At 42.1% G+C, this 17,229-nt stretch overlaps 1 protein-coding gene across 4 annotated transcripts in view; it reads right to left on the bottom strand.

Annotated features, from left to right (window-relative positions):
• Nucleotides 1–17,229, bottom strand: part of TSPAN18 (tetraspanin 18) — a 119,132-nt gene that overhangs the window by 93,188 nt on the left and 8,715 nt on the right. The gene's annotated exons all lie outside the window — the stretch shown is intronic.

The following is a 17,229-nucleotide window of genomic DNA, read 5'->3' as shown; positions in this document are numbered from 1 at the left end:
GAGTTTACATTAAATATACACTGAGGATTTTCTCTTTCTTTTGGGGCAATCAATATCTGAGTTCCTCTGCCCCAGGAGGTACTGGCACAATCCACTCTGATTAGACTCAGAAGGGGGAGCAAACAGACAATTACTCTGATAACAATCTTATCTGAGGACAGAAATGAGATTAGTGGCCTAACTGCAGTGATTCTTCCCCAGATACACTGTTAAAAGGACTGACTAACTCAGCATGGGACAGAGAAGGAATTTCCCTATGGGGCCTGTTGGCAAGTAAAGTGAGGTGCAATTCTTCCCCTCCTGGTCCTTTTCCATCAGAGAGAATTATCTTTTAGGACCAAGTGGCCATGAGCAGCACAGGTTCCAGGTTAGATGTCTTCCTGACAATGGAGCAGCTGGGCACTTTCTTCCTTCTAGTTTTCTATTGTTACAGAGAATCTTATAAGCAAAAAGCAGTGAGAAAGACGGGGCCCTTCCCTGTCAATAGGGAACATCTCCATCCTGCTAGCCCTCCTATTATTTCATTTTTGCAAGTCTACTTTCAAAATTCTCAGATGGCAGAGCACACATTAGCTTTCCATGAAGTTAATGACCAATGCTACTGTGAAGGCCTCCTTAAACAGTTTTGAATTTACTTCTCTAACTTGATCCCATTCTTTTTAGTTATTCCCTTTACAATAGCCAAACTAAGTCATCTCCCCTGGGTGTTTACAGCCTTCAGATGTCTGGAACGATGTCCAGTAACAAACAGGGCAACATGAAGGGATATTAACAGAACTTCTTCAGGATAAGGATCCCAAATAAGTCTGCACATTAATCTCACAAAGACAGGATAATTAATACAGTAACAAGACAGAAGCCAAACTGCTCAGAAGGTTGCTTACACCATGCCTACGCCAACAGGTTTACACAAGGATCTCATAAGTATTCCCTGTAATGGACACCTCAGACCCTGTCTTGAGATGCCAACTTTGTTCCTGATAAATTCAGATGCTGTAAACTCTGCTCTGCAGCTGGAAAAATGTGTGGGTGTAGGGAGAGGGGGCATCTTCAGCAACTGAGCTACAAATTTTGTATCACCAATACCGTTTCATGAACTCTTTTCTTTACCCAATTGCAGGAAGAGAACAAAGACCTAGAAAACACAGATTCACCAGAAATGCTATACTCAAAAGGAATAACAATTTCAACAGTCTGGGTAAATCAAGCTGATGGCAATTTGAAAGCTGATAAAAATGCTAGCAAAAAGGCAGAGGGGTAAATTTTCTTCCTGCAGTATGTGACAGCATCGTGCTTCAGTATTTGCAGTTTTCTTTACACATCTATTTAGACTAAGATGAATAACCTTATAAAAATACATAAGTAAGCAGCAGAAAAAAATGGGCCAACTGCTATACTTCTGCTTTGCTGATCTGAATCCACAACATTTATTTAGTTATAATCCTTCATGTAGGAAGTTTATTTATATAGACAGGGATTTCTGGAATTCTGCAGGATTAGTCAATCTACAGCATTCTCAGTGCATGAATTTTAGCATCAGAATTACACTGCCTGGATATTCAATGCCTAGAGTAAATATTTGGGCTGATGAAGGTTAAACGGATTAGACAAGATGAAGCCAGGGTTCTCTGCTTATTTACACAGAAGCTTATTAAATATTGCTGCTATTCATTTAAGAAGCCTAGTTTAAAAGAAAAATCCACAAAAGCAACAAACAAAACATACTTACCCAACCTGAAGTGAGACAGCACCAAGATTTCTATCATCTTCAGCCTGGGTATGCATGTGACAAAGCTACACACTGAATCACAAATCTCACACTCCCTGGCCTCCTTATGGGAAACATGCAGAGGAAACAACAGCTTCAGCACAAGCTTGCTGCTCGAGTTTCAGCTGCACCAGGGAAATGGGATAAACAACACCCCTCCCGGTTCTATTCAAAAACAAGAGGGAAATAATTGGTGTGAAAACCATTTGCAGTTCAGTTACACTTTTGAGATGTGAAGAGGCAGTTATGCACAAGGCTGTCTGAGACCTGATCAGGTCCCTAAGTCCTACTGTGGAGAGGATTTCGAAACGTACTCAGCAAAGCCACACATGAGTTTTCATCAAAATCAGCAATAAATTCCCCTCCATTTCAGCGAGAGCAGTGTTAAACTACGTCCAATTCCTGAGCTCACCTGCTGCATCCTCCAAGCTTGCAGTGACAGTTTTCTGTGACATGTCAAGTGCCTGACTCAAAGCCCCTCCACTGCCAATAGATTTTTGATCAGTTGGTGAAGGACCAGTAGTTAAGCATTAGAGTCAGAAAGCAAAATTTTGATTTCACTCTTTGATACACGTAGATTAAGTTTGAAAGCAAAAGGACAAGCCAGGTATACCAACAGGTACACAGCTAGCACAATCTAAAAGGTTGAGGAGTAGCAGGCAGGCTCACATTTCTGTCCATTTGTTAAGTTTCAATTTCTGAAAAAAATTTATTTAAAGGAGCAGACATTAAACTGTTTTCTATCAAGGCATCAGGAAAAAACCACTTGTCTGCAGAAAACTACTCCCACTTGCTGGCCTTCCAACCTTCACTGCTGTGCACCATTCAGCCCCATTGAGGTTGTGTTTTGTTTACCATGCTCAAGAAAATTTGCATACACATTTTAGACACTTTGGAAGAAGAAAAACTGCCTTCCCTCCAATCTACGTTTACTCTGAACAGATGTAACATTCCTAAGAAGCTCTCAGCTGACTGCCTTTGAAGTCTGAAGAAAAGGGGGGGGAGGAGAAAAAAAAAAGCTCGACCTTGAAAGCTACATTTCTTCCCTTAAAAGAAATAGTCTCCAGGGAACTCTTGTGCGAAATAAAAAGCAAATTCTCCAGATCCTTATCTCATGCTATTTTTGAGACGCTTTTCTTTTGTTCCTTTGCTTTTGTCATATTTTGGATTAAAGGACTTTCACAGACACGGCACACGTGCAAGTGGACCATTCTCCATACTGAATTTGTGCCCTCCATTTCAGGCCAGGGCAACTCCTCCCATTTCAGCTTTTCCTTTTCAGGAAGAACACAGCCCAGCCTCAGAACCAAGCATGACAAGAAAGATTTTACGAAAGGCAGCTTGCAAAGAGGAGTTCTGCAAAGGTAAAGCATTGACCCAAAGTGAATTCCCACCCACAAGCACTCCCACAGCACACCCCAGTCCCGCCTTGTGATGGGTCGAGGTCTGGACCGTACGCACACAGAACATGGACTTTCATACAGACAGCCCAGGAAGCCACGCTGTAACCTCTCACACGGCCGCGGGTGAAAATACCATTATTTCATCAGACACAGCTTTCACTTACCCCAGAACTGTCAGTGGGGGCTAAGTTAATTTTAACATGGCAAAAAGGGGCTGCTTTTTTTGTTTTGCTTCTCTCTTCAGCTATGTCCTCTGCGTTCCTCTCCTCCTCTCTCAAGCTCAGCTCCTCCTCTGTTTGCCTGCCCTATTAACCTTCTCCATATCCCACCCACCCAAATTTGCACATTATTAGGCATCCAGGGCCTTTGTTCAGATCCTTAAACAAAGGCATGGCTACCCAATTTCCTGGTAAGAGGTGCCTTATACCCAGCCATCACTTAGGGCAGCTCTAATAGACTCATTTCTCCCAAACACAAAATCAGGCCACACCAGACAGGCGAATTCAAGGACATGTCCTTTCCCGAATTCCACAGAGCAAGATAAGCCTGTGAGCCTTGTGCTTACTTTATCTTAACTAAGAGGCTTCCCCCATTTTCCCACTCAGTAAAAAACTAATTATTTAGCACTGAGGCACAGAATAGGTTAAAGTTTCCTCTCTCTTGTCTCAGTTCCCTTTGCAGATTAGGGAAAAACAATGAAGTCTCCGCACTTTGTGATATTGCTAATGCTTCCTGTGGGGATAGCAGAGCTGGCTGAAAAGAGGATTATGATTACAGTTTAAAAGGAGTGTGCACTGTACTGCCGCAAGAGGCACAGGCTTATCAGAAAAGAAACTGAGCTGCCCCCAAACTATGCTCGTGGGACTCCTGCCTGCCTTCAGTTCTGGATGATGGCTCTGCCTCAGATCACACACCAGCTTATCAGGAGTGATAAAGCAGCAGCTGAGCTTGGAGGGGCTGGTGGGGATAAATGAGTAACACAGTGCAAGCAGCTTGCATATGTTCACCATCAGAACACACAGTAGTGTTTACAGATCATCCCACCGCATTCATCTGCAACAAAACACTGGGCTGGCCAGGGCACAGCAGAGTGCAGGGGCTGTGCATTCCTGGCCACACTTGGGGAATTTGAAAGAAAAAGTGTTGGTGGAGCTGTAGTAGCTGTGGTGATGTTGGCTGGCCTTCTCCAGGCAAGGCTGCAAGTCCTTTAAAAAGCACAGCATCATCAGTGAGATCTGCTCGAAGCAGAGTCTTTGAGGTGCAGCTTCAAGTGCCAGTGAAGGACCTCTGTCAGTCTCACTGCTGAGCACAGAGTGGACTCAGTTGAAGGAATAAAAAATTACCACTGTGCATTCATAAGACACATTTCTATCACTCTGGGCTCTCTAAGGTACCATGACAAAGACAGCAGTTTACTCACACCCATACACCTCTACCAGCACAATTGCTTTTTTATAAAACCAAGGCTTTAGCCAAAACAGCAGTCAAAATTTTGACTTCAAGGAATGCTTAACCTATGTGGCAGGATGTACCTGCACAGATTAGCGTGGCACTTTCTTCCCCTTGCACAGTTCAGCCAGCATGAAAACCTGAGTCCTCTTTGTAGGCACATCCTGATGATATGTGAGAGGGTTTTGTTGTTGCCATTGGTTTGATTGGTTTTTTGTTGTTGTTTGGCTGTTGTTTGTTTCTTTTTTAAAACTCTATGCCTGTGTTTGCTCTTCTCCAAGTAATTAGTACAAATGATGCAAGCTATCAGATATTCTCCCTCACCCCTAATTCTGTTCAGAGGGGTTTAATAGCTCCCTATCTGCTTGCTAGAAGGCTAGAACAGCAAGCAATAGGATTAATGCATGTTCTCTTGGATTTTTACAGGCTTAGAAATCTCTGAGCTTCACCCCCACAGGCCTTACCCAGTATGGCACTGGCTCATTGCACACTGCTGTTCTAAGCAGTCTTTGCCACCTCCCACCATACACCAGAAAAACAACAGACCAAACCTTCCAACTGGTCATAACACTGAACAAAACAACGGGTTTAAGTTGCTCACAAAGCACTTCCATGGATTGTTACATGCTCTAAACCAAGCTGTTTGACTCCTGCAGAGGGATAAGGTCTCTTAGAGTCAGTGAAAGTTGGATGCTTTCAATTAACCAAAACAAACCTTTGTGTGCTGGTATAGTTCATGCATCTCTGCTAACCTTTGCTGCTGGGTGCCAGACTTGCCTGGGTTCCCTCTCTAACCACTGTTCCTTAACACTAATCTGAGAAGAGGGAATGGAGCTGAAAGTCCAAAAACTTGCCTGGGTTACAGCTTTTAAACGAGAACAGAAGCTTTCCAATCAACCTGCTTTTGACCAACTTGTGTTTTAAGGGACTTGTAAGCCCCAGCAGAGACCTGAATTCTAGGTGACCAGTTTGCGATGCTCCCTTATACTCTGAGAATAATGGGGGCAGAGACACTGCAATATTAAATTCAACTCACTGTTTTTCAAATCTTAAGTCATCCTGTGGGCCCTGAGCCTTGGGAATGCAAAGCTTCAGTTCATTTCTCAATTTCACGTGCTGAGAGCCAGGTGACTTAAGGTATGAAAGGAAACTTCATACCTCAGAAAAAATGTCCTGCTTGATGGTGTTTTAAAAATTATCTAAGCAGATTAATAGGATTATTTGAGAACAGGTTCTACACAAGGCAACAGTGAGAGGAATGACAACCTTAGAAAGGAGGACCAACACAGAAGGAGCAGACAAACAATCCAAAGAAATCTATTGAGGTGAGGGCTGAATAAGTAGGCTTGAGAAAAAACAAATTGATAAGAGTCAATTCACATCTAGTTAAAGGCACTTCATCACCACCTTCGCAGAAAAGTCATTCTTTTTAGCAACATGGATATTGAATTGTATCAGCAGCATTCCACAAGCTTTCCACTCAAATCTAGTCAATATGTCTCTGCTCCTTCCAGCCTCAGTGGCTCCAATACAGACTTCAACTGACAGTGGCATACATCATCACTATAGAGGCCTTTGATACCCTCCATAAACAGGATGGGCTGTTGATTTAAAACAAAGGAAAACCAGACACATTTTGCCAGGCTGTCACTAGCAGTGATGCAGATAGAAAACCATTTTGCAAATGACAGCTCTTAATGTTTGGACAGAACCAACCAAAACTGCTATCCAAGAGAAATCTGTAAGAAGCAAGGAATCAAAAGTAGTTATACAGGGAAACTTTACACCTCTGTCCTGTTTGACAATGTAGGGCTAAGCCTGCATAAAGTCTACTTCAATGGATTTACCTGAAAAGTTATTTAGATAACTAAATGTCTATCTTCCAGTAGGGACTAGGTTCACAGAAAATTGCATTGCAGCCACAATAAAAAGAAGAAGCATCAACAATTCATTTTAAAACATGTTGTTTTCCAATATGGGCCTTAATGTCAAATGCAGTGATTCATATTATGACCTGCACAGACTCACCAATGCATTTCTCACCAGTCATCTCTACCACAGCAACAAACAAACCAGGCTAGATTGAACTCCAGGAGCACCACACTTCTGTGGCCTCTTGAGCCTCCTTACCTGAAGGACATTGAGCACTCTCAACACTTTAAACTGGGGAGTACTTGCTGCCTTACTTGGATTTGTCTCACTCTGCCTATACAAACACTTTCCTATATCGACTTTCAGAATGCAATTTATACATTTCTAAAATCAACCAGAATTCTTAAGCTTTTACAAAAGGAAAAGAAAAATATTACTGTCAAACACTCGTCAGACCTAGAAGCCAAGGTGGCTGTCACATATTAAAGATATTAAAAGGCTGCATTTGAGATAGGGATGGGAAGAGCATACACTATCTTGAAAGGCTCCGATTAAAGCGCTCTAAGTATCAAAATTCAATTTCTTTCAGGTTTTGAAAACAACGCCCTTGAGCTGAATGCTGCCAGCCTGCCTGCAGCCTTTGAGGAGATTAGGTTATTACCAGCCAACTACGAGAATCTTAAATCCAGTATTAATCCTAATTCCCATTTAGCCACATCTTCATTGTGAAATGAAAGCTGGCCGTGCATGAACTTACACATGCATTCTTCCATGTGCAATGATAGGTGTCACAAACAACAGATGCTAAACCTCATGTATGTTTAAGAAACATGTCCAACCATGGTTTCTAGAAAATCCTAGTAAAAGAGTTGGAGCTGGAAAAAGAGTTTGCTATGCTGGAATGGTTTCTGGGAGATGATGTGAATGGGACAATTTTCAGCCTGAGAGCCTTTATCAGTCAATAACAGGAGATTTCAGCCCTGGCTTGGAAGAAAACAGGATGCACAACCAAATCCCAACAACACAGAAGCACCTGTGATCCTGACTCCATAATCATGCAGCAGTGGTGTTGGCAGCATCGCTCCACCAGTACCAAACCACTGGGACTGCAGAAAGCACTGCCCATCACTATGATCATGGTCACTTTGTCAGGTTTTTGGGGGTAAGAGACTCAACATTTCCTCTGAGCAAGCCCTTGCTCCCCTCTCCTCCTAGAGGTTCTGAAGCTTGCGTGGCCCACCTTGGCACCTTCAGACCATGATCTCCAGGGAATCAGGTCAGACTAAGCAGAGGCCTTCCCACTGCCCACCAGAACAAAGGCAGCTCCTGCAATTCTTAGTCTCCTCAGATTGAGCTGACACAGACTAGCTACAAAAGCTTTTACTAAAGTTAGCTTTTCCTAGTGTAAAGACCAAGGACCCAAAGTGCTATCCTATGTCCTTTCCAACATCATTTTACAATAATTCCCTTTTAAATCCCATTATGGCACCAAACTGGGCATGGCTTCAGGCTGCCAAGCTTGCCGAATCATCCCTGGCAAGGTCAGATCATTCAGTACCATCTTGTATTCCTAGACAAGGAATACTGATCCCAGAGGCAAACAACCGAAAGTGAGGACAGACTGCTGCTTGTCTGCTATCAAATGGGACAATTCATTTAAAAAGAAGTTCTCAGAGATATTAGAAAAAAAAAAAGTACATTAGTTTTTCCTGGGTTTAAAGCACAAGAATTCATTGCAGATGAAAGGAACCTTTCAGGAAACACATTCCCAAGAGAACAAAAATATGTTTGGCACCACTGCCTGTTACAGGCAAGAGAACCTCCCTGCTGGCAAGGGAGTCAACAACTGCTGGAAAAGGCAATCTGTTTTTTTTAAGTAGGTACAGTAATTGCTGAAAACCTCTACTTCCATCAATCCCAAATTCAGACACCTGAACTTCCCAAACTAAAAATGTGATGAGATTTAGGGACTACATTCTCTAATTGGGGGCACAACAATATTTCCTTCTCCTTGCAATTGGCTACTACATATTGCTTGGTCACTGGGGCGCTCAAGTGGAGGTCCCAATAAAGTTATGGTACTCTGCAGTAACCATAGGCTAAGCATCAGCTTGTGGTAGCTCTCCATATGAAGGCTCATCTCCTGCAGCTGATGTGAGGTAATTTAATTTAGCAATGATAGAGTTCAGCTAAATTGCATTACCTTTGATTTGCCGTGGGCTAAGACCACACACATGGACAACAACCACAGCTCATCCAACAACAGGTAATTTGGCTTCAGGAATACTGCAGACTGGTTCATATAGACTTCTGGCCTAAGTTCAAGCCAATATTTGATTCAAGGACTTGCTCTTTCCCAGAAGGTGTTCTACCATCATGCTGGTGCATGTCCTGGGGCAAGGTGTCTTCAATCCTGGGAATCTGGGAACACAAAGATTCTTGGTGGAAATAATTACTGCTGCACTGAAGACTGAAATCTTTCAGAGCACAACAACTCCAATATTCTAAACCTCCATTTCTTCAATAGGAGAGCACAGGTATGTCCAGTCTGAGCAAATGGGGAACTTTCCCTGTTTACTGTCATGGGCTGCATCCCCTACAACCCTTCTCACCTCAGAAACATAGTACATGCAAAGGATCCACAGCCAACTCCTGTAAAATGGCAACTTTCAAGTCTTAGACTGTGGTTCTGTTAAATCAGCATTTTAGCACCCCTTCTTTCCTCATCCAGTCAAAAGAAAAGAGTATTACAGCTTTAAAATTATGCAGGCCTCTAAAAAATATAAAAGAAAGAAGCTGGAGGTTCCTATTCTATTTCAAAATAAAATGAACACCTAAACTGCTTTTTGTCAAAGAGGGTGACCCATTCCCTTCCAATAAATACCCTTTACAGACCATGCCTGCATATCCCAACCCCCCTTTGGCCAGCCCAGCAACCAGCTTCACAGGCTTATCTAAAGACCTGACTCTTCATGGCATGTTTCTTCAGAAATAGTAAAGGATTTTGTTTTGCATTTGTGTTTAGTATTTAATTGGCAGAGATTAAGCGCATACTTAATCACAGAAGTGACACTGACATGTCGTATGCATACACCCCACTGTAAATCCTACTTTTCCCACTGTTAACACCTTCATCTTCTAGGATGGAAGGGGAGGTTGTGGTAGAAGAACGCAGCTCAGGCTCCCTTCTCTTTGCACATACAAAAACCCAAATAGAAAATGCAAAGCAGTTGCACAGTTTAAGATTTATGTCTGCAAAACAACTCTGGGCACAATGAGAGCCACGTATTTATGCATGCAATCTTAAATTTTCAAGATTAAGCAAAATGTACTTTCTGTGAAAAATAAGTAACCAAGTTAGAAAAAGGTAGTGAGATTTTTTTTCCAGTGATTGCACACCTTTCTGGGGGAATATGTCCGTATTTAAAAAGTATTGTTTGCAGTACCTAAAGTCACTCATTGAGAAATGTAATAATCAGACAGAGAAGAGTCCACTAAAAACAGCCTTAAAATATACATGAGATTGGCAAACATTTTGTTACTGTCCACGCTGAGAAAAATACAAGGGGGCGGGGTGAATATCTACTTCTTCTCCCAAATATATAAATACACATACACTGACTCAAAATAATAAATTTGCTAAAAGCCACACAGGATATCATGGTCAACACAATTCTTAGTGAACTATGCACCAGCCATATTTTCATATCATTTTGAACAATCCAAGTTAAAACAATTTTCTCTAAAGCTGATTTCCCCAGTGTCCAATCTAGCTTAGAATACCCCAAGCAATACAACACCACAACATAGTCATGCCATATTCCACAGTCTTTCACTGCTACTGAGTCTCTTTACCTTATTCCACCTGTGTCTCCCTAGTCCCAACCCCAAGCAAATCCCTATAGCAATCCTTTTTATATTGCCTGCCCTTGCTCCTGCCCCCAGGTGGTACATGTTGGCAACCATACTCTTCAGCTGAAAAACCGAAAAAACTGATGCTTTGAAGATATGAAGTAAGCTGGCAGCTCACATTTAACTGTAAATATGCCTTAAAAATAATAAATAAATAACATTACAAGTTCACTGAAACCTGAAAGCCATAAGCTTAATGGCAAAGATAGCCCTGCAGCTCAGTGATTCAGACTCTCCTGAGGGTAAAATTGCCTGGCTAGTCCTGATTAAAAAGATAAGCACAGACAGACCCATTGCTCTAACATATTTCAGAGTCAGCTAAAGGAATGACTGAGTCTCATGGGTTTAATAACACTCACAATTTCTGTTATTTATATTGTCAGTTAACCAAGTATTTACCTGGCTCCAAAGCAGAACACTAACAGAATCTCTCTAGAGTTGAATGAGATATTCCTAACATGTCAAAAACTTCATCCAAAAACCTAAATAAATGGAACAGCCTTTCCTCACAGATACGGACAGTATCCCCTTAGGAAGATGCCTGGTTGCCTCCTGCACAGACTTAACCAGCCCAGCCGCTTTGGGCAGCAACAGCAGAGCAGCCACTACAGCACAGAGCAACTGTAAAGAGTATCTGCTCAGCACCTTAGACTAGCCTTGCTGCCCAGGTCACAGCAGCCATGTAGAAAACATTCCCAGTGCTCTGACCTGTGTCTCCTCCTGGAGTCCATGTCTTCCCTTGCTTAGGATAGTGAGGTAAGATACCCAGGAGAATCAGAGTCTCCTTGGTGAAAAACTGGAGTAAGCTGGGAGCATGCCTGTGCTGCTGTAGGACACTTGTGTTCAATCTGTGCAGGTAGGATGGTCCATCCCGTCCCAGAGCCACTCAGGTATGTGCTTGACTGGACAAGTTGCTCTGATGGTGTCAGACCTCCACACGTCCTGGCAGCCACACAGACTCTGCCACAACAGAGGTGTCCATAACACTGCAGGCAGGGCACGTCCCAAAAACTAGGTGGGGAAGCAACAGGACTCCACACTGCTACCTGAATCACCTCAAGAAGGGGCTGCAGGAATCATCAAGCCACAGCAACCTGGTTCTGGCTGCATTTTTTTTTTGAGAGGGGAGATGCGGAAGGTGGGGACCAGAGGGGAGATTCTCAACCCTGTGCTAGCCTCTTCTGCAGGGTGCTGGTTGCAGGGAGTACCTGACCTACACCACATCTGCAGATGGGCTCAACTATGCATGTAGACCCAAATGATGGGTGCATCACTCTTCCTTATCACTGGGAGAAGTTGTGGCTAATAGATGAAAAGCTACTTAAAACTTAATTTCTGACTGAACTGTCCTTTTGCAGTTGAGCGGCATCATTTTCACTTCCCCTCCATCAGCTCGGTATGCTGAAAGGGTTAAACAAGACGGCAGAACCATTAGCATTTTGACAGCTTTCCACACATGTATAGCAAAAAGTCTTTAAAATTCATTGCACTGAGATAATCCTTCAAGTCTAGAATTTCCTCCTCAGCTTGAGGCAACCAACTGGTTTTCCTCCCCTTAATACCTTAATAGAAAGCTCCAAGGAGTTGCCAAGCTAGAAGTCTCAAATATGCTTGAGAAAAACAGAGTCCTGAAGTTCAGGACAAGCCATGTAAAGTGTGTGGGGTTTAATTAAGAAACAACTATAGGGGCATCATCTTAGATACTGCAACCCCCTAGAGATCCTGGCTTCTGTACATCACAGCTCACAACACATGCACACACTGTTTTCCTTCCAGAATGCTGAGCACACACAGCCCCCATTAATTTCAGCTCCCATGAAAGGTACTCAGCATCTCTGAAGAATGAACAAATTAAAAACCTTAACCCTGATTCCACACAAGCTCAGGGACCTGAGCTCTCATCAAGATCAAGGCTGAATTTTTTTAATACTATTACAATCTTGAGAACAAAGCTGTGATTTAAAACTGCACAATTGGCACTAATACTTAGCAGCTCCACACCTGTGCCTGGGAAGTGTTTTTGTTGTTTTGGTTCTTTTTTCTTTTTTTACAGCATGTGCTGTTTTAATAGCTCCAAATCACCTTCTCAAGGAAGCACCCAGGAGTGCCTCAGGGCAGAGAAAGCAGCAATCTCACTTCGTGGCTTTGATTAGGATTGCTGGCAAAAAACAGGCAAATGTTTCAGCACCACATCGCTCCTCAGATACCACTAAATGATGGGACTCAAGGAGTCACTAACTTGATAAGGACTATTAGGCCTGATTATATCCTCTCTGCAAACACTATTTTGTGGGGTAAACAGTCTGAAAAAGCCAGTCTGTTCAAAGGAAAATGCTTTTTATGAACCTTCTAAGGTGCACTTCTAAGGAAGTTTAACAGGTCACAAGTTGACATTTAAAAGAAAGCAAGAGTAGCAGAAAGTGCACTGCAGTACAATGTGGAAAAAGGGGTTTTAGATCCCAGGGCCACTACCTATAGTCTCCCACACTCTAATGTATATCCCAAACCACGAAATATTATTTGGCTGAGGTAAGAACTTCCCCCCCCCCCGCAGTTCTTCCAAAACTTCAGAAGATCTTTGTTTTCTATGAGAAACAACGAACCAAACAACCCTTCCTCCTTCACCTCCCAAAAAACCCTCAAACGACCCACAAATAGAGCTTCATTTACAGAGAAAAAGGTGTTCTATCCAAATTTAGTAAATGCACAATTAACACAGGCAAAAGAAGAAAAGGCCTTAACAACATACCACTGAGTTACTTGTGACACTTGGCTCCAAGAGCACAGCAAAGCAAGCCATTCATTTAGCTGGGAAAAGTCTTCCTAGAATACAAGAAATACTCCCTTCCCATTTTTTAAACCTGAGATGTATTTTCTAGGAGTAAAATTTGGATAGGTGCTATTCTCTTATTTTCTAGTCTGTTACAACTTCCTTTAGCAAGTTACTTAGATTTCACGTACATCAGTAAAATGGGAATTCTCTGCCTCAAAAAGATGCTACAAAGATACAATCCATTTGCAACTGAGATGTTCAGATAATATGGACCACAAAGAAACTCGAAAAAGAAGTGGTAGATAATCACTGTGACAGGAAACAGAGAGGCTACCTCTGCCAGAAAAATTCTGAGCAACTGACTCATTCTGGTGGGCTAGTACACGGCTAGTTCAGATACGTGCCCAATCTGTTCACTCAGGCACACTGCACTGTTTCATTATCCACCAGTCAATCTCCGATTTATATCTAGGGCCATACACACAATAACAAATACTACTAGCAATGCAAATACTCTTTCAAACACATTTGCAGTAATCGGAAGGGTGAGAAAATTACCTTATCATCAGTTCCAACAACTGCATCTGTTTCACCACCTCCTTGCTAAACAATAGCGTATCTGGTAAATCCTTGCTTTACTAGGCAGAATTCATCCCAAGGAAAAATGCTCAGGGACAGTGGAACAGAAAAGGGAGTGGAAGCGACAAATCTTGTCCATGCAGTGTTACTTACAAAGCTGCAAGATAGACAGACTCAGGCAGTCTTTCATTTAATCACATTCCAGTAAAAAAAAAAATCAATGTTTAGTCCTACTCTATACTGTTGTACTTCATAAAGAATCAAGGATTACAGCTGAAGATTGTAGCTTCATGATAAAGGACAGTCTACTGGTGTAATCTTGTAGGATGCTAAGAGAAACAGATCCACTGCACAGCTTTTCTTGCGCTCCTTCAGCTTTGAATGACAAGTCCTAGATGGTGACATTGAAGTCTACAAGAATACAGCTCCATTCACATGAAGGATTTTGCAAGCCAGTCTCAGGGAACAGCTGGGGCATGCAGCCCTGCCCTTATGGCAAATCCTTCACAACAGTATCCTGGTGCAGTCTGACTTTACTTCAACAGGATGAATTTGCAGTGCAGCTCAGCCATACATTTAAGTTCTCAGCTTACCGTAACTATTATCAAAGTAACCTGACTTTTTGTTTTAATTCACCATCCCTGATTCAGAAGAGTGAAGTCTTACAAGCTTGCTTTTCCCAATAATTTAATTATGCATAACAAATGGGCAGAATATGGATATAGAATGGATGCAAAGCAGTCTGGTCATTCAGTGATTAAAAGATGCAAACTGACTTTTTTGGGCAAAAGATCTAGTCCTTAAAAAGGTCTCATATAATTCCCAAATGGCAGTTAAGAACATAGTCGAAGCTTCTGAAGAAAGTTAGCAGCTTACCTTTATCTTACTGGGGATCTATGGAACCTTAGCAATCCACCTTTTAGAGGTTCTTTTAAAGGTTCCTTTAATGACTATAACCAGAAGAAGCAAGAATTCTGCTGATATTTCAGTCACAAATAGAGGTCTTGGACTTGATTAATTTAAGAGAAATATTTTCTTTTCTTAAATCATTTTTATGTGAAAACATACTAAGATATTATTGTAATCTATTATTTGAAAGTATTGCCTTTTTATTACCAAAAAAACCCCAAAAACAACCAAAAACCAAAAAACATAAAAGCAAGGTTTAGGGTGTTTTTATTTGTTCTTTCAAACACTGTATCTGAGCTCTGCATCTCTGCCTGCAGACAGACATATTGGAGCTGATCTCCCATTCAGGAGTGCTTTGACATTATATGATTTCCAAAGCTGACTGTGTGTTGTGGATTCTTCTATGCTGCATCCAAAAAAGCTACATGGTGATTCTGGTTCTGATTTCCACCATGTCAGGCCTTTCACTGCTGCTTCTCTGTGCTGTAAACACACCTTATGCCTCCTACTTTAACTTGAAGGAGGGGTGAAACCAAAAAGGCAAGCTCAGACTCCTCATCTACCACAAGTTGAACACAAGTCTTAAAACAGGTTAGTGGAGGCCATCTGAGGATGCACTTGGCTTCTCTGAAACAGGAAACTCCCATTATTTAAAACTCAAATACACAGCAAGGGACTGGAATATTTTACCTTTAAGAGGAGTGCTTTGTCTTTGCTTGTGCAGTGATGAACCTTGAACCCTCAGCCTTTTCCACCCCCACTTCTTTAAAAGAAGCCAGAACAAAATATAAAGTAAAGGCAGAGTGGTGTTCTCATATAATCAGAACTGCAGTGTTCACCTCAATCTTGGAATCCCACCTTTTACAACAGAGGGAGCCTCTGAAAGCTCCCCTTGGCTCAGAGCACATCAAGATTCAAGTGGGTGAGATGCACTGGAATAACCAGATTCAGGGTCTTCAGTGCTGCAGGACAACCACAGAGAACAAACGCCCTCACTAAGCACATACTCAGTTTAGCTAAGATCCTCTCATGACTTTCTTCTTATCTCCTCACTCTCCAAGGAGAATTAAGAAAGGATAGAGAGGACCACTTTCCACTCTGTAAAATGGGGGAAAGAAGAAATTGGAAGAGGCCTATTACTGAAACCATGTGTTAGCCCTGCCCTTGCTGAGCCTGCTGCAGTCAAACCAGCAAGAGAGCATTTCATCCTGTTCCAAGCAGCTCCTCTCTTGCCCTAAGCATTATTTTTCCTACTCTGCCCAACAACAATGGCCCAGGCACAAATATATTAGCAGTGTTCAGCTGTATTTTCCTCAGCTGCTTACGATGCTTTTCTAATAATATTACTCAGAGGAAGCAGGGGTTTAGGAGCTATATAGCTTTGTACAGCCTTGACCCTGCCAAAATAAACCAGCAGTGCTTCAGGGTCAGTTGTTCTCCTCCTGTTACTGACATGCTGATTGTTTCTCCAAGGTCTTCAGAGATTCTTTGTTCTACTCCATGAAGAGCATATCCAGGGGAGACACAAACTTGCAGAACCAGTGAGGAAAGACAGCAAGGTCACTGAAGAAGACACAAGGACACCTGGATGGGAACTTAGTTTTTCATGGGAACTGCATTTTTTGAGATTTAAAATATTGTTTTCATTTCACATAGGGATGAAAGTTTGGAATCCACTTTGGAATCCTTCATACAAAACCCCACGTGCTCTAGAACAACGGTTCTGTGGTTAGGACGTGCATTTCTGGCATGGAAGGCAGGTAGGAGACCTGCTTTCAGGACCTTGTTTTGGATTTGTGACAGCATAGGTGAAAACCCCAAACTGCTTGGCTCCTAATCAGCATCTCTGTTTTGACTAAGAAATTCTATCCTAAGTGCAAGAAATTCACCCAAGGAGAACTGAGTGGAGACCAATCCTTTCCCACAATATTTTCAGTAAATCAGCATTTTCTGTAGGCAAATTGTTTCCTTGAAAAACTCCTAGCCTCAATTAGTAACTAGTGTGGTTTCTACTAAAGACGTAAGCCTGGAAGCAAGCCATACAACCGAGGTTCTACTTAGGAATAGCTCACCTGCCCTACCTAGGGCTAAGGCAACACTGCATAGGAGAAACAAATAAGATTTCATGAAGTTTGCCCTGACACCTCAGGATTCTCTCTTCTCCTAATCCAGTAGCTTATATTGCTAAACAGAGGAAAAGAGGTATGGTGGGAAAACCTCACATGCTCCAATCATGTTTAGCTTATTCGTTCCTTAGTGTGGGACAGTAAAAATGCTGCTGATGTCCAAAAGAGTATGTGTGTGTGTTTGTGTATGTGTGGCAAAAGCTTTGGAGACTGGACTGTACATTATGTGGTCAACTTTACACACTGGGGCAGACAGCATGTTTTTCTTCTGTAGTTCCAAGGTGAAGTTAACCTATCTCCACAAGGAATTCAAAGAAAACATACAGTAATATCACAGATGTATCTCATAGTTTGTCTTGCTGATTTAAGACACTTCCTACAAATTGGCTTGAAAGCATCTCCAAAAGTACAGCCTTCTTAAACTATGTTCTCCAGAAA

This window comes from Neopelma chrysocephalum, unplaced genomic scaffold (genome assembly GCF_003984885.1).
Source record: "Neopelma chrysocephalum unplaced genomic scaffold, ASM398488v2 Primary Assembly neopelma1_24, whole genome shotgun sequence".
NCBI classification, from domain to species: domain Eukaryota; kingdom Metazoa; phylum Chordata; class Aves; order Passeriformes; family Pipridae; genus Neopelma; species Neopelma chrysocephalum.
This window is presented reverse-complemented; position numbering and strand designations above follow the sequence as displayed.